Source organism: Trichosurus vulpecula, chromosome 9 (assembly GCF_011100635.1).
Source record: "Trichosurus vulpecula isolate mTriVul1 chromosome 9, mTriVul1.pri, whole genome shotgun sequence".
In the NCBI taxonomy this organism is placed as follows: Eukaryota; Metazoa; Chordata; class Mammalia; order Diprotodontia; family Phalangeridae; genus Trichosurus; species Trichosurus vulpecula.
The window spans coordinates 169,872,467-169,895,048 of NC_050581.1; positions in this window are offsets into that span (position 1 = coordinate 169,872,467).

Here is a 22,582-nt window from a genome sequence, read left to right on the forward strand (position 1 = left end):
CGCCCAGGAAGGCATTTTTCTTCCGTCTGACAACTGTCATCTCTGCCCTTATCCTGATGGGTCTCTGCCAACTTATGCCACCACACAGCAAAACTTACTTATATGCTGCCATCCCCAGGGTCCCATTGCCATGGCTCACCAGTCCTGAGTTCTACCTTCCCTCTCCACCAGCTCTCATGGGGTCAAGGACCAGACTCTTTGGTGAATATACCCCCACTATGGGTATTTGCTCCAGCACCTCTGGCTGTTCATCTAAGTTTTCTCCTCCTGAACTTTTATTTTTAGACATCAGGAAATCTAAGAGGTGAGGGAGAATCAAAGGAGCATCATGGAAGAGAAGGCATTTCAGAGAATCAAAGAACCACCAAATCTCAGAGCTGGAATGGATCTTGGGGGTCATCACTCCAAATTGCATGTGAACAGAAATCCCCTCTACAAAAACCCTGAATGTTGGTTATCCAATCAATGGATAGTCTGAGACTTCCAGTAAAAAGCAAACTACTGCCTCGTGAGGCACCCTATTCCATCTTTTTTTTGACAGTTCTAATTATGAAGGTTTTTCCCCCTTTTCTTTGAGCCAAACTATGCTTCTCTACAACATTTACCCATTGCTCATGGTTCTGCCTTCTAGCAATAACCAGAAAAAATCCAGTCTCTCTTCTAAATCACAGCCTTTCAAGTACCTGAAGACAGCTATCTTGTTCTAAGTCTTTCCTTCCCCCTCTCCAAGTTAAACATTTCCAGTATATTTCAAACCATCCTCCTATAGACTCATAGGATTCTAGATAATCAGAGATGAAAGGGACCTTAGAGTTCATCAAGCACAAACCTCCCACTTTACAGATGAAGAAACTGAGACCCAAGTAAAAGGTAGCCCATCTGCAATTCAAACCTAGGCTGTCTGATTTCCAGTTCAGCTGCTTCCCAAATCACACTTTACCTTGTATTATAATTATTTATGTTCACATTGTCTTTCCACCCCCAAGCCTCATTAGTACTCAAGAACTTAAAATGGATTGTTTTATGCCATTGTAAGCTCAGAACCTAGCAAAGTATTGTGTACATAATAAGTTGTTAATTAATATTTGCGGAATAGGATAGAATTGGAAATCTTGATTATTTACCTTGGGATTGCTCCATGGCAAATTCAGAATTCCAGACAGGCTTTCTCCAACTACCTAATGCCAGGCTCCCCAACATGCACACTAGGCACATGGCCAGAAATGAGGCAGCTACCAAGTGGAAGTCAACTTGGCTTCCATTTATGGAAAGCTACTGCTTGGTAATAATAGCTGACATTGATACACCACTTAGACATTATTTCTTTTAACGCTCATGACTCTATGAGTTAGGTATTCTGGGTACAATAATTCCCATTTTTACAAACGAGGAGACTGAGCCTCAGGGAAGACTTGACAGAATACTGTGGAATTCATCATGATGATATGGAAGAAGATTCAAGGTAGAGTCACCTATGAAAAATGAGGGAAGGGGAGAAAGAAAGGAGACAATTCTGCCAGTTCTGACCTCTGGCATCTAAGAGCCAGAGTCGAGTCACAAAGAGGCAAATCTGAGGTTGATGTAAGGATAGATTTCTCAATGATGGCACAGTGGAAAGAACACTAGATTTGGAATCGGAGACAAATTTTTAGGTATGTTGTAAGGGACAGGAGATATAGGTCACAATTTGGTTCTGATATTCTGGGATTCTGGGATTCTGGGACATGTTCAGGCTCCCATGGCTAACGAATGTCAGATACAGGGTATGAACCCAAATCTCTCCAGACTCCAGGCCTAGCCCTTGGTTCACTAAAATTACACAATGTCTGTTTACAAATTGTCCAAATCTCCCTCCTCTCCCCACCCCCTACCCCTCTCACACCCTTGAAGTCCCAGCTTTTAGAATAGCCTTTTGTGGTGTCCTGGACCCAGGGGTATACTGCAACCAGATACAAACAGTTCCCAAGATCCATTTGTTAAATTTTCAATATGAGAACCTATACCTTGGAAACTGGCAAATGCTGCAAAGCAGGGTTTGATTCGTTGTTTTGTTGATTGTCTACACTTAAGAAAGTGATGGATAAAAGTTACTAATTCAGGTTGTATTTAAAAGTATGTAGTAAGCACATTTTTTCCTCAGAAAGTCAGTTGTTAAATACTTACATAGCGCACCACTTCTTGGACCCCTTCAGTGATCTAATGAAGCCAATGGACTCCTTTTCAGAATAATATTTTTAAATGCATAAAATAAAATACATGGGATTAAAAGAAAAACAAATTATATTGAAATGTGGTTATCAAAGTGTTAAAACAACAAATTCACAGATCCAAGGTTACCAACCCATTCTCTAGGGGGTCCCACACCAGGACAGAACCTATAGGTAAAGGATATCATCAAGGCAACAAATTGCCTTCAGTAGCTGTAATTAATGTGATTTGCTAAAACGTTATCAAGTCTGTGGCTGGGCCGTTCCCAGTCATCTTGACTTATGTCTTGCCACCGGACTCCGACAACTCTGGAGGAGAGAGTGAGGTTGATGACTTTGCACAGCCCTGCCTCACTTAAATCCAATTCACTTGTGAGTCAAGACATCTGTCATTGGTCCTCTTTGAGAATGAAGGACGAACAACAACAACAGTCAAGTCTACATCAGACCTTACTTCCATAGGACCCAAGCCATGGCTTTACACTGACCATTGTTTGGGTCTTTGTCCCTCTTCAATAACTGTGTTTTGGGTTGTGATAGTTTAAAATGAAAAGCTAACCTCATCTGATGAGAAAAGATGGAGAAGCGGCTATACTTGAGACTTACCAGCAGGGGGCGGTAGGAATGGTCAAAGAGGTTTATAAAGTAGTAGAAAGATGGGAGGAAGTCTCTGAAAACTTGATTTGTTGTTCAGTCGTGTCTGACATTTCATTACCCCATTTTGGGTTTTCTTGCCAAAGATACTGGAGTGGTTTTCTTATTTCCTTCTCCAGCTCATTTTACAGATGGGGAAACTGAGGCAAACAGGTTTAAATGACCCACCCAAGTTCACAAAGCTAGTAAGCATCTGAGGCTGGATTTGAACTCAGGAAGATGAGTCTTTGTGACTTCGGGCCCAGTACTTTATGCACCAAGGCTCCACCTAGCTCTCAAAACTGTTAAGAGAGAATAAACAAGGTAAGGAGAGCAAAATGGCTTGTAGTTGGGTTCAACTAGAACTTCCCCTCCCCACCTGCAAAATGGTATAATATGGACTCTGGAGTCAGAGGATCTGAGTTCCAATCCTACCTCCAATATTTGCTATTTGTATCACCTTGGGCAAGTGACTTAATCCAAGCTCGTATGTAAAACGAGGGGTTGGATTAGATGGTCTCAGAGGTCCCTTACAGCTCTCAATCAAGAAAGTATCAGCCATACTTACCTTCTGTGCAATGACCCTGTTGTTGGGAGCTGCTTATTCCTATCAAAGCAGTTGAGCTAGCTAACTTTGACTCAGAAAAAGTCTAGCTTAGGAGACTCCATTAACCAAGCCCCTTGAGAGGCAATCAGTCATGGCCAACAGGCTATGCTCCTCCATGTGGATGCTGGTAACAAGGACTAATGACAAAAATGACAGAGGACTGAAGACTAGGTGTTCCACAGAGTAAATTTGGAAGGTAAAGAGAATTTTGTATTGACTTGCATAGTGGGTGACATTTGTCTATTGGCTACCATCCTTATGTCTTGATTTAGAATCTATATATATCTATCTATATATCTATATTCATCTCTCTGTCTATCTGTCTGTCTGTCTGTCTCTCTCTCTCTCTGCCTCTCTCTCTGTCTCTTTCTGTCTCTGTGCCTCTCTCTCTCCCTCTCTGTCTCTGTCTCTCTCTCTCTGTCTCTCTATCTGTCTGTCTATCTGTCTCTTTGTCTGTCTCTCTCTGTCTCTGTCTCTTTCTGTCTCTGTGCCTCTGTCTCTGTCTCTCTCTCTGTCTCTTTCTTTCTCTCTCTCTTTCTCTTTCTCTCATCTGGCTCTCATGTCCCATTATTGTGTTGAGATGATCCTAGCTTCCTGAAGGCTATGAGCACAAACTCTAATGGTCCTAGAGAGCTGGAAAGCCTTTGAAAATGTGCCTGGTGATGGACTCTATCTATAGCCTGAGGATCAAGCCAAGTCAGTCTAACTATGTCCAGAGTGACTCATCTCAGAAGGCTAGCCACTAGCAATGGAGCTCTTTCAATCACACCATCATGTTGATGGCATGGAAGGTCTGTGATCTCCATAGGCGGAAGAAGTACCTCAACTGATGGCAGCCTCCATCTTGGAAGAATTATAGAAATGATAATTTTCATATTTTCTGAATCTCATTTTCTCTGACTAATTTACAAGTTGTTTTTGTTATGTTCCAGAAATAAAAAATAGGACAGCATTAATGACTTGTTTTTCATATTTCAATCTTTAAAAACAAATTGAAGTTATTTTTTAAAACAGACTGTGAATAGAATTAGTGACCATTAGGAACCTTTTCATTTTTTTAAAAAAAGCATAATTAATTGGCGGGGGGAGGGATGATTACTTAAGATATTTTCTACAAATTTAAATCTTTGAGGAAAGGCTCCCAAATCTTGTTATCTAGGGCCCTTAGGGGGAACTAATTTACCATCATCTCATTCTGGCAGATGCTGCTCTGTTTCCTTGCCCCTTTCTAGGTAAGCCTAGAGGAATGGAATCCTTCCTTCTGGCCATCTGTTTGCCAATGCTATTTATCAGAAATAGTACCTTTTCTTAAGAGAGGATTGAGCAAAAAGAAAATTAGAGAAGGCAAAGGTAAGACATTCAATGGAAATTTCATGTAAATCTTAGAGCTTTGACTTTGGGAAATATGACTGCTATAGCCCCTCTGTGGGCTTACTCTACCAACCCCTAGAAGGTTGGGTCCTCAGAGGACAGCTAACAACTTCTCTCAGGGTGCTATCATCTGGTAACCCTGAAGGGCTAGGGTTTCTAACATCGTCACCTATAAGCCCTAGTCTTGTGTGCTCTTCCCACTATCAACCAACCAGTTGCCATCAATTAACTTTTTGAAAAGGATATTTACTAAGAAGATATTGTGGACAGGAGGCTCTGTTTTTTTAATCCCCCAAAGTAGGGGTATACTCACACTCAGTGCCTGCAGAGCACTTGGGGTTTTCTTGCCAAAGATACTGGAGTGATTTCCTATTTCCTTCTCTAGCTCATTTTACAGATGAGGAAACTGAGGCAAACAGGGTAAGTTTCTCTGCTCACACAGTGCCTAGAGCAGGTCATAGTTAAAGCACAAAGATAGTGAGGCACACATTTGAGAACATGTAGAGTCAAAGGATACCTTGTAATTTCTCCCTTCTCAGAGTACTCCCCCTCCCAAGTTTGCTTCCAAGGTGTTGCGATGAAAGAGCTCAGCTGGGCTGTCTCCTTGCTGGGTTTCATGTGTTGGATGACAAGGCAGTCCATTACTGGTTCAGGTCAAGTAGGTGGCTTGGTAGCTATAACAGAATCGAGGGGTCCCTACTCCTGACTCTAATTGATAAGGGCACTTCTGATGAGTCTGCTGACATTTCAAAGCTCACAAAGTTGTCACCTGATTAATTCCATCTTGGAATACTTATTCACCCAAATTTATGTAAGAATAAACATAAAAGCATCAAAAGAGAGTCAACATATGTTTGCAGACACATGGCCACCAGGTGGGCAGAGAAGGCAGCTGTCATCCCTGTCCCTATGCAGAAGCTCACAGGAGCTTTCCTCATTCCAAAGCCTCCAGGAAAGCACATGAAAGATCACTTACTCAAGCCTTTTGTATATACACTCAGTTCCAATTGGCAGCTTTTGAATCATCAGTCCTTTCAGTTCCAAAGCCAATTATAAGGCTTAATCACACAGTACTATGACATGACTGAGTCATCATGGTAAGAACCTGGCTACCCAAAGTCCCATATGTTAGCTTGGAACAAGGCAAGGAATGTGTACTCATGCCCCAAAAGACTAGACCCTCATTGGCCAGTCTTCACATTGCAATGCCATTCATACCCTCTATTCATTCTGTGTTTGAGAGTAATAGAAATGAGATCCTCTAAGTCCTGATCACTGGCTCCCCCGAGATGGGGAGAGAAATGAGCCTTGTGCTTTCACACTGGAAATGCAGAATTGGCCAGGCCGGGTCATGTGTCCACTTTGGTTTTGCCACTGTGTAGGTAATAGGCAAATCCACAATGATCATTGTTACAATAATATGATGATGATAATTATAATAACTATTACAATAATAAGATGAAAAGTACATTACTTGGTATTTCCTTTGCCAAACATGTTACTTCCCCTAGTAGACTATAAGCTCCTTGAAGGCAGAGTCTTTAATTTTTGTCTTTGTATACTCAGTACCTAACACAATATCTGGTCCATAGTTCATATTAATAACTTCTTGATGAATTAATGATTGATATCTCATTTGAGCAATAGTAGATAAATTGACAACAGAGGTTGGGTGCTCCAGGAGTTAGGTGCCAGGTTTACCAGTTCAGTCTCTATGAGGGTCAGTTGGCATCATTCACTCGATTTCCTGAGCATATACTTTAGCCACAACTCCATTTAGCCATCTCGCAAATGCAGGGACCAGAACTAGGCCACAGAGAGTGGAGGTATGTTCGTGTGTGAAGGGAGGGAAAAATGACCTGACCTCAGTCTGAATACCTTTCCGAATACCTTCCTTGTATTTAGCATTTCCATAAAGTATTTCCACAAATACATAAGCATTTATTGAGATCCTACGACGTATGTCTCGATGAAAGAGATCCATGGGAAGGGGTGCTGTCACAGAAAAGAGAGGACTGAAAATCTACAGACATTTATTAAGCACCTACTATGTGCCAGGCACTCCCTGACCTCAAAGAACTTGGGCTCTGTTGGCACAAAAATCAACCAATCAATAAGCATTTATTAAAAAGCTACTATGTGCTAGGCACTGTGTTAAACACTGAGGACACAAAGACAAAAATGAAACATCACCTACCTTCAAGGTGTTTACAATCTACTAGATGGCATCTGTGCTAATAAGTATAACTCAATGTAGAGTGTGATAGGGCAAAGGAGAAATTTTGACAAAGTGATCTAGGCCAATTTAGAGAGGGAAGAAACACTTTCATCTAGGGGGCATGAGGGAAGGCTTCACGGAAGAGGAGTAATGTGGATAAGAGAGGGGATTATATTCCAGATGTGGTGTCTAATTCAAGCAAAGCAACAGAAGCAGGAGATGAAAATGGTGAATTTGGGTGACAGCCAGAAGTCATATGGGGAATCGTGTGGATCCAGAGTTCTGCATATGATTGACAGGATTTGACAATTGATTAGATAATGGTTTGGTGGTGGGGTGAGAAAAAGAGAAAAATCAAAGCTCATTCCAAGGTTCAAATGTGAATGACTGAGATGGTAATGGTGTTATCAGGAGAAATAGAGGAAGCTGGAGCAAGAGGAAAGTAAAGGAGGGAAGATCATAAGTTCAGTTTTGGACATGTTGAGTCTGAGGTTCTAGAAAGACATCCAGGTGGAGATTTTCAGCAGAGCTCAGGGCAAGATGAGCACTAGACATATAGATTTGAGAATCACCTCCATAGCCATTATAATTGAACCCATGTGAGGAGAAGAGATCTTCAAGGAAGAGAGTGTAGGAAGTATAGACAACGCAGAGTAGGATAGAGCTCTGGGGGACACTCATACCTATGGGACAGAGAAAGACCACAGTTCAAAGAAGACTTGTAGACAGTGGTCAGACACAGGCCAGGAATCCAGAGAGAGCAATGTTATAGGAGTCAGGGGAAGGGAGGTACCCAGGAATGGGAGTGAGTTACCAAGAGGTCAGAGAGGATTAGAAACGAGAATGGACTATCAGATTTAAATAGTAAGAGGTCATTTATTGGCAGTCTTTCAAAGAGATGCATCAAGAGTGTGTGTGTGTGTGTGTGTGTGTGTGTGTGTGTGTGTGTGTGTGTGTGTGTGTGTGTGAGAGAGAGAGAGAGAGAGAGAGAGAGCCCTATTACAAAGGGCTGAGAGAGGAAGGAGTAGTGAGGAACTGGAAGCGCCAAAGTAATTGTTTTTTCTGCTTTAGTAGTGAAAGAAAAGAATGTTGCAGGAAAATAACTTGAGGGTTTGACAGAGTCACAGAAAGTTTTTTGACTTCATTTTTGTTTAAAATTGGGGGGACCTGAGCATATTTGCACAGAATAGGGGAAAAATTACAGACAGGAAGATAGTGAAGATGAAAGAATGACTGATGAGTGAAGCTCCTAGAGGAAATATAAGGGGATGGGATCAAAAGCACAAATAAAGGGGTGAGATTTGGGAAGAAGAAAGTGATGCCTCACTTCTGAGGTTGGAGTACAGTAGAAAAGGATGAATGAAAATGGTGAGACATCTTGACTTGTAGTGGACAGGAGATGAAGGAACTCAGATGGATGGCCTCAATTGTTCTCCCAACAGAATGGTATGTAACAGCCTTATGGGCAGGGACTGATTCATCTTTGTCTTTGTATTCCCAGTACGTAGCCCAGGGCTTGTGACATAGTAGGTGTTCAAAATGCTTGTGGATTGATAGACCTGCTTAAGAAAGTCGGATGCAAAGTCCTCTCTTGAGAGAGGAAGTAGATGAAGGGAGAATTAGAGGCTTGAGTAGAGAAGAGATTTAGAACAACTAGTATGCTGAGTGTGATCGGGTACCTCCCAATAAGAGAACGCTTCAATAGCAGCCCAAAACATGGGAAGTGTGCAGATGGGGGAAGGAGAAGGAAAACCATTCCAAGTAACAGAATAGAAATAGGTATCCATGCCCCTAATGGTTTATAGTTGAAAGGGGAATATGAATGGATGGAAATACAAAAATGTTTCCTATATAAATATAATTCAGCTATCTACAAACATAAAAAAGATATACACAACTCTGAAGGTGGGAGAGAATAAAGGAGATAGGATTGTGCAAATCATAGAGGTTATTGGAAGAATTTAGTCTCACTGTCCTTTTGTTCTGAACTCTTTGAAATCTAGTCTCCTAAAGTTAGAATGGAACTAGATTATTCAGGGCCTTGAATGCCAGGCAAAAGAGTCTGACCTTTATTTGGTAGCCAAGAGGGAATCACTAAAAATTTTTGAGGAGATGAGTGACATGGCCATATGTGGAAACAATGAAACCATCTGCCAGGAACCATTTGAGGGTGAAAAGGTTCCATCAAAATGTTAATTCTTGGGTTGGCAGCTCTCCAAGCCCACTGTTAAACTGCACCCATGCTCAGCTGGAAGACTTTCTTCATTATGTCTTCATTATGCCATGTTTTAAATGACCCCAAGTTTCTCCCAGAAACAAAAGCCTATCTTTTTAATGTATATAAAGTGTATACTGATGATATAAGATGCGTGTGTTCATATGGGATGTCTACAGAGAGAGAATCTCAAGGAGAGGAATGGATCGATATGTCTGGGACATCGATCACCCCCCTTAAAGGGACGCTGTGATTCCTGTATTGCGGGGAGCAGGAAAAGGGCAATGAAACTAGTCCTCTCTGAAAAAGGGGGGTACCAGACTTGGAGATATCTTCCCTTCTTAATGTCACTGGTATCAGGGCACAATTTTTAGGTTCATGGTGCTTTCTCTTTTAAAGAGGGAGAGAGTAACCCAAGTTTCCACCTGGAGGTTTGACTCCTTTCAGCAAATGCAAATTAAACAAAAGGTCATTATCTAAGCAAATACTGAGCAGAAATTGGAGGTATTCAACTGATTATAATATAGCAGAAAATACATGAGAGTGAATGAGCACTTTAGATAAGAGTAAGATATGATTTAGCTCAACAGAGAAAAGCTTCAATCTCACCCAAGGAGAAATTTCCCAGAGTTCTCTAGGGAAGCAAGCTGGAAGTCAAGGGCATATTAAGGCACCTGCTTCCCCTACATATTTGCTGCTTACAGGATATTTTTTCTTCTCCATTCCTTGGGGTTAGTCCTCTCCTCTCCAAAGTTCTCATGCCAACTCTTGCCCTCTTGTGGAGGCATGAAGCACCAAGTCATCATTCTCTCTACCAGTTAGGAAAGTCTTATGCAAAATGTTCCAGCCTTGGTTAGAAATTAACTCTGTGTGTGTGTGTGTGTGTGTGTGTGTGTGTGTGTGTGTCTGTCTGTCTGTCTGTCTGTCTCTCTCTGTGTGTCTCTGTCTCTGTCTCTCTGTCTCTCTCTCTCTCTGGCTCTCTGTCTCTGTTTCTGTTTCTGTCTCTGTCTCTGCCTCTCTCTCTCTCTCTGTCTCTCTGTCTCTCTCTCTCTGTGTCTCTGTCTCTCTCTCTCTGTCTCTCTCTCTCTCTCTCACTGACGCATTACTCATTCTCAGAACTCAAGGAAACCCAAGGGGATTTGGATTTGCGCTCTCTACTCTTATTTGACTCACCCCACCACCGGCCAAAAATGTTTTATAAAACAGGAAATGACTTCAACTCTAATGAAAATGATTCTTCTCCATCCAAAAGGATCTTAACAGACTAGAAATTGGGTTGAGATTTGATAAGGATAAATGTGCAAGCCTTGTTCTTGGGTTCAAAAAGTCAGTTTCATAAATAAAAAACCTGGGTAAAGTGTGGCTAGACAGTGGCTTCTTTGAAAAAGAGTTAGGTGTTTGCATAAATTCCTCTACAAGAATATAAGTCAGTAGCTTGATATTGGAGCCAAGAAAGCAAATGCAACCTTGGGATGCCTTAAGAAAGCCTAGTGTCCAGGACAAAGGAGGTGGTGGCCCTCTCCTCTGCTCAGATCAGGTCTAGAGAATTATGCTCAGTATTGGGCTGGATCTCAGAGAGAAGAGAGGAACCAGGATCATGAAGGGGCACAAGTTCATATCATGTATGGATTAGTAGAAGGAATTTAGGATACTTAGTCTGGAGAAGACTTAGGGGGAAAATAATAGCTGTGTTTGAATAAATTAAGTAGTTTCAGGTAAAAAAGAGATTTGGCTTGTTTTTCTTGGCCCATGAGGGCAGAAATAGAAGCAATGGGTGAAGGTCACAGAGAAGAAAATTTGGACTTTATATCTGGAAAACCCTCTGAACAATTGTTGTTCAGTCGTGTCTGACTCTTCGTGACCTCATTTGGCTTTTTCTTGCCTAAGATACTGGAATGTTTCCTTCTCTAGCTCATTTTACAGATAAGGAAACTGAGGCAAACAAAGTTAAGTGACTTGCCCAGGGTCACACAGCTAGTAAGTGTTTGAGGCTGGATTTGAACTCAGGGAGAAGAACCTTCTTGACTCCAGTTCTGGCACTCTGTCTGCCATGCCACCTAGCTTCTAACAATTGGAGCTATCCAAAAGTGGAATGGGGGAGAGTGTACCCTGTCCTTGGAGGTTTTTAATGTAAAACTAGATCACCATTTATCAGTTGGGAGTGGGGAGTAGTTTTTGAGTATGAGTTGGACTTCATGGCCTCTTCCTGCTCTGAGATTCTATGAATCAACAGAGGACTGGTGATAGGATTGATAATCCAAAATGGGTTCCAGCCTTTAGCATGGATCCTTGAAGCATTAGTAAATATGCAGCTAGATATATCTCCATTAAAAGATTCTTGAGGACAAGCCATCTCCCTGTTTGCTGAAAAGAAAATGAAAATGAGGGGAAATTAGAGGAAGGGGCTCTGTGAATTCTGAGACAAGGTCAGGCTGTTTCCCCCATAATAACATTTACATGACACTTTCAGCTGCAAAATGGATTGTATATATCAGAGGAATCAACTTTGGGTCCCACAGGACACTTGGGTTTCAAAACGCCTAAGTGGGCCAGAACCAGATTAACACGTAATTGAGAAATGTCTAACACGATAAATAAAACTATAACATGGCATAGGTAATGTTAATTTGTGATTTTTGAAAATCAGTATGTGGCCCACAAAGATCTGTTTCTTGAGTTCAATGCCCCTTGTGTATCCACCATTTCATTTCATCCTCACAGCAACAATGTTGAGGTTGGTGGAATGGGTATCATTATTCCTATATTAAAAATAAAGAAATTGAAGCTCAGAGAAATCTGGCGATGTGTCTGTGGTCTCCAAAGTAGGAAACGTTGGGCTAAGACTCACCTCCAGGCCTTCTGACTCAAGCCATGGTGCCTGTCCAAATGCACCACCCTGGGTCTTATGGTGAATCTGCCCTTGAGTTCATTCAAGAAGTCAAGAAAAAAATTCCCCTTCCTAACTCCCCCACTGCTTATGGGACTGAGTGATGGTAAGAAGGAATAAAGAGTCTCTCTGCTTGTTTAATATTTTAAAAAATATAGTCAATTATTAAAAGAGGTACCCAGAAGAGTACCTTTTAGTCAGTGGGTACTTAGCAGAATTCCAGGTAGAGAATTACATAATATTCAGAGGTCAGAGAGGACAAGACCAACGATTTAGAGCCAGAAAGGACTTCTTATCAGAGGATATCTATTCTAATTCTTTCACTTTACAAATAAGGAAACTGAGGATGAGAGAAGAGCAATGACTTTGCCAAGGCCTCACAACCAGTAAATTGTAGAGTTGAAGCTCAAATCCAGGTCTTCTGCCTCCACCAATCCAGTCCTTTTTACTTCTATTGCAATTGAGTTGAATTGGCTTTGATCAGAACCCGACTTGGCTGCTGTTAACCCTGCATGTGATGGCTAGATGAGTCAGGCTGATGAGGAGGGCTTTGCCCCAAGGTGTTAGAATTGAGAGGATGCTAAGAGCTGCATATTCCTTCAGCAAATAGAAATCATTCTGTTTTTTGGACCAGGATCATGAATTCATTGGCATGGGGAAGTCCCAATGAGGAAAATCCCTTGGATTGGCACCTTCTCACAACTTATAGTCTTGAGGAGTTGCCCAGAGCACTTAGAAGTTGAGTGACTTGTCCAGGGTGACAGACTCGGTATAGGTCAGAGGTGGGTCTCGAAGCCAGTGTCTTCTTGACTTGAGTCCGGTTCTCTGCCCATTATGCAACACTGCCTCATACACTTAGCAAGACTAGCTGACATAGAAAACTTAAGGATGGATCGCTTCCTCCAGCTGGCACCTGTCCTTGAAGATGAGGCTCTTCCCTGGCCAGCCCTCTCCTGCTCTCTCCCATAGCAGTATGGGATTGTCTCTGCTGCAACTTTGGGGTCCTGAGGGCCCTGCCTACTGCTATTCTTGGTTTTTCCTACCACAGGGCATTGTGTCCCAGGGTTGGAAGCTTCCCCTTGAGATCTCCTCCCACCATCACTTTGAGTTTGCCTCACTGGCTGCTTTTGGCACATTTTGAGGTGTTTATTCTGGGCACTGGAAATACTAGTGATAGAATGGAGGGAAGCTGTATTTATTAGAGAAGGCCCACAGGTCCTGAAAGACAGATCTGAAAGAAACAAGAATTTGTATCAACATGGGGGAAGTGGGGTCTGTTACACAGCTAACCTCCTTTGGGCTCCCTGCTTCCAGCCATCTTTCCTCTGGAAGGTCCATGGTCAGCCCAATGGTGCAGGTTTTAGGTTGAGTGAGCCATGAGCCCCCAAATGCCAGCATTCCTCAGAGAGGCCTTGCAGCTGGGAAACAGTTCCCAGCCTCCCTAAAGAGATAGCACAGGACTTGTCACACGTGGGATGCCTAGGGATGATTCCGTTGATTTATAGCCACATTCTGCCTTTTTAGAAGAATGTTGCATAACCAATCAGCCTGGGTGTCGAATGATGTTATGTCAAGCCCTGTCATTTGCTGGGGCAGATTCTGTTAGGTCAGAACACTGCGAGGCAATGTATCAGAAATACAAATGTTGGACTGAACAGACCCTGTCAAGCCTGACAGCCACCATCTGATATGAATTACCTCCAAGAACCACTGTGAGCTGCTAAATCATTCACAGAAACTCATTTTGCAAGGTATTCAAAAATGCAAAAAGCCAAGTCATTTTTCCCCCACCTAAAAATATGCTTACCAGGATGCTAATGAAAAGGAATGGGAAAAAAATCAGCAGGCAGTTTTGAAAATTTTGAAATAATTTATTTTAAATTACGTTAGGACCCAAAGAAGATGAGAAAAAAAATTGAAATGTTTTCCAGCTCTCTGTAGTTAACTATGCGCTACTAGGGAAAATGCAAAACTATAACATATGACATATTGTCAGCTCTGAACTTGGTACTGATCTCGCATATTCGGTGCTAAAAGGCATTGATTACATAGGAGGGACACTTTATAACAAGGTCAAGGAAGAAAGATTCCCTCTCTGAATTTATTGAGTAGGTCCTCCTTCCTTCCATAGGCTGGCTTTAACTTCAAAGTTAAAATAGATAAATATAAATAAATAATAATGATAAATACATAAATATAAATGAATAAAATTTATAAATCACTAGCAGTGTACATGGCTTCTTAACATGGCTTCTCAAAAACTGAGCATACTGGTGAACATTGGGTAAGTCGACATAATCATGCCTCCATTTTCCTTAAGGATGCATCATTATTATATTTTAAAGAGAATAGTTTTATAGCATCCCCTCATGAGATGTTGAGAATGATTCAAGGAGAAAATGAGCCAAAAGAAAACAAGGCATGTGATCTAGCTAGGCACAACTATTCTGAGTGCATTTATTTATCAGATAATAGTTTTAGAAATGGAAAGGACCATCAAGCCCAACTGTCTCATTTTACAGATCATGGCTTGGAAAGGTTAAGTGACTTGCCTAGTGTCATACAGCTGGTAAGTGTCCAAGGCAGGATTTGAATCCACACCTTCCTCATTCAGAGTTTGTTCCCCCATCTGCTATACCACACTGTCTCTAATGCAATCAGATTGGGTACCACAAAAAGACACCAAGTGAAACAGATCAGCAAGACATTATCATAGTAACATATTCTCCTTAGCAACAGTGGTAGAACTACCATATTTGGCTTTTATGCTCTCAATATCCATCGTAAGGCACTGGTCACAGTGTTAAAAATCGTTGATATTGTTGGTACATCATTTTAAAGTATACAAAATGCTATCTATGCATTATCTCATTTGAACTTCAAGACACCCCATGGAGGCAGGTACCACAGTTATTATTATCTCCAGTTTATAGGTGAGGAAACTGAGGTTTGAATGGCTTGTCCATAGTTGCATAATTAGTAAATGTTAGAAGTGGGTTCAACCTAGGTCTCTTCTAATTCTGAGTTAGGGACTTTTTTTTTCTGTACCACACTGACTCTCTGGAGGCATCATTAATAATTGGGATATTATATACAAATCTTGGGGCTTAAGGTTATGTTATATTACATTGTGATGTCATGTTACTTGTATTATGTCATGTCATATCATGTTATGATACATTATGTTATACTATATTATGCTATATTACATCATAGCCATTATCTAGAAGACAAACATTCCAGAACATTTCATCCTGTAGGTAGAATTGGGGGTAGGTCCAAGAGGAATAAAAGCAAGCCCTCACTGCAAGGGGGCTGAGGTTGCTCTTAGGCATATCAGATGGAGAAATCCAGCTTCCCAATAATTTCATCTGTTGAGTCTGGGTTGTTCTGCCTTCCTGGGGCCATGACTCTAGGAAGGAGCAAAAACTATCAAATGGCACTTGGAAAAATAATCAATTTGGGAACAAAGCCTGGACCTTGCCAGCTATACACAGAAGATGTCTACACGGTAACTGATACAATGTTAAATGCTCTCAGGAAGAAATATATTCATAATTCCTCAAAGAAGGGAAAATTCCGAAAAAGAATTGCAGAGATGACAAATGGTACTTTTTCCTGTAAATGGGTCAACAAAGATGACAATAGTAACTACTGACTCATGTGCTTACATGTTCTCATCTATTTAAAATCATGACAATGGTCCATGTATGCAGATAGGGTACAGTATGAAAGTGTGAGAATGGACAGTTTTCTACAGTAGTCCATAATTTCGCTGGCGTATGTCTGGCTGAAAAATGCAGAGAATATAAACTCTTATTATATCTTTTGTTTGTTTGTTGTTGTTTTAAAAGCATTTGACTGAAGAGAACAAAATGTAGGCTTAAAGGCTATCTTTAAAAAGTGTCTCCCTGCCCAGCTACCCTGGGATGGCTTTGACTAAAGAGAAAAATTTCCAATTATCCATTAAGTAATGTCAGTAAACAAGACACAAAGGGGAAGAAAGATGTTCAGGTCTTTGTGTTTCAGAGAACATCTTGTTCGGAGTCTACACAGAAAGCTTCTTTTTTGTTAAGATGCTCCTGTTTTCAAAGGTTTTGCTAATTTCATGCAACCCCAGAATACTAAAATAAAAACTTCACCAAAGATCATAATAATTAAAAAAATTAAGTATTCACTTAGGGAAAATCAAAGTGGATAAGCAGGTTATGACATGCAGCTAGAGGGACATTGCGTTCATCCATTCAATGCATATTAGATAAATATTGCAGATGGACCCAAACGGTCCCAGAATTGAAGAAGAGGAGACAGTCAGGTTGGCTCATATTTGAGAAATTACAGAGTACTTTCAATGGTCCCAAGTTACTCACTCACAAAAGCCCATGTCTCCAACACCAGTATTCTTCCCATGACTGTGAAGTATTTATTGAACACCACAATCTAGAAAGAATAAAAATTGTAGGTATTCTAAAAGACAATGGAAAAACACTTGGAAGGTGTAAATAGGCCGTCACAAATTCTTGGTAATGACTTGAGAAACTGGGTAAAAGCCATGATGAAAGACAAGTCTGACTGGGAAAGGAGGTGGGTTGGTCATGTAGCAACAATGGAAGACAATCTATGGACAACCAGATTGCTGCACTGGTATCATCAATATATTCACAGAATCTGAGGAAGTTCTCCACACCATTGAGTGGATTTATGGAAATATATAGATGTGAATTACAAATCGAGAGAAGGCACAGAAGAGATGTAATCTATGCTGGGTGCGACAGGGGTGGGGGGAGTACTCACACTGATCATATCATGGTTTCGTTGAAATTAGATTTTCTAGTGTAATATTATTTAACTCCCCTGCTTATCTGGATCTCTGGACAGTTTTGTTGGGCAGGCTAGCTTATGTGTAGGAGGCAGGATGGGTGGAAAGTAGTCTTTGCCAACTGCTCAATCACAGGTTGATCACGTTGGAAGCACACAGAAACTGTAAATGACTCAGAATATTATTTTACCTACTGCAACTTGTTCAGTCATTTTCCCATTTAGAGAAAAGGACTTGAATGGTCTCCTTGAATTATCCAGATTTTCATATCCATATGCATACCTATATAAACACATAAATCTTTTTGTCAAAATGGCATAATGCATGTCTCATATACATATGCATGTATATATAGGCATACGCATATATACATATAGATATATGGATCAGCCTCTGCTTACACAACTATACACACATACAATACATGCGTACATAGGTACATACACATACGTATGTGTGATCCTAATTAGAGACATGGTGTGGTTTAGTGGAAAGAGTTCTGATTTTGGACTCAGTAAGATCTGGATTCAAGTTCTGCCTCTGCAGACACTATCTATACAATCATGAGCAAAGTAACTTAGAATCCTAGTTTCCTTCAAAGCTCAACTCAAATGCTACTTCCTCCATAAGACTTGATGTCCAACTGATGGTGTCTTATCTGAAATGACTGGGTATTTATTTAGTAAATTTTATTTATATATGTATGTATGTATATACATATAATATATATATATATATACACATATACCTCATAATGTATGTGTGTATATGTGTTGTACATGTTTCTGCCTATAGAATATGCACTCCTTAAAGGCCTTCATATGCTTAGTACCTAACATTTTGCTTGGCACATAATAGGCTTTCAATAAATGCATTTTCATTGGTGGAGTCATATAATCCTCTCAGTGCCCCCAGGAAATTTCCCAAGAGAAGTTACAGAAGGGTTGTTGATCTGCATGAGTGAAGGGAGTTTCCACATGGAGAGTTCCTCACATCAGTGAAATCACAATCTGAAATGATGAGCCATTGTAACCACAATGGCCTTTGTTTTCTTTGAATGACTCAGCTTACCTCATTGAGCCTCTGGATGCTGTGGCTTGCTCTTCCGGGGCAGGAAGCCCAGAGAGCATGTCAGGAAGCAGAAAACTTCCTGTGTGATGAGTCATGGGGCTGGCTGAGGGGAAGTGTTAACGTCTACGCTAGGGGGAGGGGCCAAGTCAAGAACCAATCGGCCCTGGTCATTCAGGCGGTGCTTGATGATGTAAAAAACCCTATAAGAGGGGAGAGGACAGCTTGAAGAGCTCTCTTTCCTTTTCCGGTTGGTGCGGGAGCAACGAGGAGCGTGACTCTGGGCCAGCCCTTGCTCTAGGGCCGAGCCCAGATGTTGGTAACTATGAATTGTATTGGGTCTGTCTGTTGATATTTGTAACTTGTTTGTATTTTGGTTTTGAGGTTCGGGGTGCTGGTTTGTTTTCCCCCGAACTAAATGAATGTTTTGAACCTAAGGGTGCTGGTTTTTTCCCCTGAAGTAAGTCAATGAATCTGTATTTGTTCTGTCTCTTGATGCTTGTCTGTATGCTCCCCTGAACTAACTGAATGCTAACTGAATGCTGGCGTTTTTTCCCCTGAACTAAATGAATGTTGTCTGTATGCTAACTGAATGCTGGATTAAAGTAAGCTGGTCAACCCCTTCACCGTGCTTTCCTTGTTTAAGCAGATAAAAAGAACCTGTGCTTTTCCAGCGTCCTGGCAGCGTCCTGGGTGCATCTTACGCCCCCACAGAAGCTGCTAGCTGGGTTGTTAAAACAGCCCGGTGTACACATGTTTCACTGATGCTGGCTCACCAAGCATTACGTTCATGAGATACAATGCCTTTTACACTGATGATGTCTTCTGTGAGTGGCACATGGTTACTCACAAAGGAAAATTTTGGAGTACTTCCCAGACCTCTGGACTACCCTCATATGTCTCCAAGTCACCTCACTGGAGGTGCTGAATCTTGACATTTAGGAATAATGAGACTTCATATGGTTGTAAACAAATGGACTGCATTTTGCTCCAGAATTCAAGATGTATTCACAAAAAGAGCGGGCTGCCTTCCAGTATTCCAAGCCTTTCTGATATTCCTCCTTTGACTGTGACTACCTGGAGCATCTCAAGATAGCATTTATCTGCTGTTGAAGCATTTAGTGTTAGATAGCTAAGTCTTTTTAAAAAATTACGTGGAGGGGGCCAAGCCAAGATGGCAGCTGTAAAGCAGGGACTTGCCTAAAGCTCTCCCCCACGACCCTCCAAACACCTATGAAAATGGCTCTGAACAAATTCTAGAACTGCAGAACACACAAAAAGCAGAGGGAAGCAGGGCTCCAGCCCAGGACAGCCTGGATGGTCGTTGGGTAAGGTCTATCACAGGGACCTGGGAGCAGAGCAGAGCAGAGCCCAGCATGAGTTGCGCCCGGATCAACCAGACCAGGAGCCAAGCAGAACAGACCTTAGTGCCCTGAATCAGTGAGCTGTGGCAGTTATCAGACTTCTCAACCCACAAACACCAAAGACTGCGGAGAAGGTTAGTGGGAAAAACTGCGAGGACAGAGTGAAAGGAGTTTGCAGTTCGGCCACCACCCCAGGGGCAGCAGAGGTGGTGCAGCTCTGAGGACAGAACTACAGCTGCAGTTGCTTCCGGCCCCAGGCCCACCTGGTGGGAGGAATTGAGGGGCAGATCAGAGCGGGTGTGCAGAGCCAGCTTAGATCTGAGTTGTGGTCCGGGTTGGCAGTTCTTGGGGGAGGATGAGCACTGATGTGGCAGAGCTTGCTGTGTAGAAATACCTCTGAAAACAACAGCACAGCCCCTCAAGCTTGGGACAAAGTACTCTCTATTCTACACGCAGTCATACCCTGACAAAAAACTCAAGGGTCAAGTAGTTGGCTGGGAACATGGCCCGGCAGTGAAAACGGACTCAGATTCAGACTCAGACTTTGGAATCTTTCTTTGGTGACAAAGAACACCAAAACATACAGCCAAAAGAACAAAGAGCCCACATCAAAAGCCTCCAAGAAAAACATGAACTGGTCTCAGGCATGGAAAAGCTCAAAGAGGATTTAGAAAAGCAAGTTAGAGAACTAGAGGAAAAATTGGGAAGAGAAATAAGAGTGATGCAAGAAAACCATGAAAAACAAGTCAATGACTTGCTAAAGGAGACCCAAAAAATACTGAGAAAATAACACCTTAAAAAATAGGCTAAGTCAAACGGCAAAAGAGCTCCAAAAAGCCAATGAGGAGAAGAATGCCTTGAAAGGCAGAATTAGCCAAATGGAAAAGGAAGTCCAAAAGACCACTGAAGAAAATATTATCTTAAAAATTAGATTGGAGCAAGTGGAAGCTAGTGACTTTATGAGAAATCAAGATATTGTAAAACAGAACCAAAGGAATGAAAAACTGGAAGACAATGTGAAATATCTCATTGGAAAAACCACTGAGCTGGAAAATAGATCCAGGAGAGATAATTTAAAAATTATTGGACTACCCGAAAGCCATGATCAAAAAAAGAGCCTAGATATCATCTTTCAAGAAATTATCAAGGAGAACTGCCCTGATATTGTAGAGCCAGAGGGTAAAATAGAAATTGAAAGAATCCACCAATCACCTCCTGAAAAAGATCCCCAAAAGAAAAAAAGAATAATTATATGGAAATGTGGCAAATGCTCAAAAGGACAGCAGGGGGGAAGCTTCAGTAACTGTTGGATTTGGTGAAATGGAGGGATCCCACTCTATTGAGTTTTGACTGGGGCAGACCAGATTCTACTTCTCGGCAGGTATATTTGTGGAGAGGTATGGGGAGGGGGCGTTGCCAGCCACTAGACTGGGTTGTAAATAAGTTATATGGTGCAGTTCTGTCTCTAGCCCTTGTAAATATTGACTAGCTGCTATTCAAACTGTCCACTGTGTCCTATTGTCTGGTTATTTATTTGGGTAATAAATAAAAATGCTGCCTGTTCTTTGTACAAAGCCTTTTCCTATAGTGTCCAGGGCATGGGGACATAATGTCCAGCTCAGGCTTGTAGAGAGGAACATTAAAAATCTTGCTGTCCTGCCCTACAAGAAAGTAAGGGGAAACAGGATGGGAGTGGGGTGACAGAAGGGAGGGCTGACTGGGGAACAAGGCAATTGGAATATATGCCATCTTGGAATGGGGGGGCGTAGAAATGGGGAGAAAATTTATCACTTAAAATCTTGTGGAAATCAATGTTAAAACTAAAATAAATATTAAATAAAAATGATAAAATTAAAAAAAATCTTGCTGCCTATTGATGAATAGAAAAGAAGTTCAAAATGTGAGAAATGATTTCTTTTAATAAATGCCAACGATAGTCATTGAGTGCTTACTATGTGAAGAGTAATGTCATAGTGTTACTAATAATGATGTTGATAAGTTAGTAATTGGGCATAGTAATAATAAATAATAATAATTTTTAACCAGTACTCTGACTCCAAATCCAGTGCTCTCTCTGTCACAACACACTGCTTCTTTTAGGAGTCGGCCAGAGCTAACGTCACTTTACTGGTTCATAATATTATTACAGCACTCATTACTTCCATAGGTTGTAGGCTGCAAATCTATAAATATGATAGGCTTAAAAAACTTGTGGATTATTGATCTATAGGGGGTAGTTAATGAGAAGTTAGGGATATTTGGGACCACATGCCCAATGCTTTGAAGTCAGTGTCAACTATAATAACAAATGTAACAATAACTATAATGATGACGATAACTAACACTTAAGGTTTAGAAACCACTTTACAGCCATTATCTTACCTTGAGACAGATGCTATTATTATTCCCATTTTTCATATTAGGAAACTGAGACAGACAGTATTTAAGTGACTTGCCCAAGGACACACAAGTAGTAAGTATCTGAAGAAGGATTTGAACTTGCATCTTCCTGATCCCAAAGTCAATTCACTAAGCCACCTGGTAACTATCATTTTTTTTACTTGTAGCACATGCTTAGATCACACTGTCAGGGACAAGATAGGTCATTGGTCAGAGCTTGTGGGGTCTTTGATCTATCTGTTATGTTGTTTATTTTCTGAGTTACTTTGTTTATATTCTGAAGTAAAAACATTAGCACACCAGGATAAACTCCTTTGTCATTGGTTGAATGCAGAAAAGGAGTAGGAAACTTGTTTTAATTTGAATAATTAGTTTATTTGAGTCTTATTCATTCTACTCTTTCCTAGGAATGTAGAAAGTGTGCAGGTTCGCAGATTTGTGGAGATACTCTTTATTTGGATCCTGGAGGTATGGAGAGAATGGATTTGACAGAAAACAGAAAAGGTTGTGGTTTCTATCTAAGAATGATTCTTTTAATGTTTTCTTGTTATTTTAAAAATCACTATAATTTCCAAAACTGCCTCATAGAATGCCCTGTTGTAACAAAGAAATGCATTAACCTGCGTCAGATAATGTATTCCTCATTGCATACCTATAGACCACTCTCTCTTCACAGAAAGTTGAGACATGTTCCATCAGCGGTCCTCTGAAGTCCCATTTGGCCGCTGCATTAATCACCATTCTGAAGTCCTTCAGCATTGTTTTCCTCTGCAAATTAAGATAATACGATCAT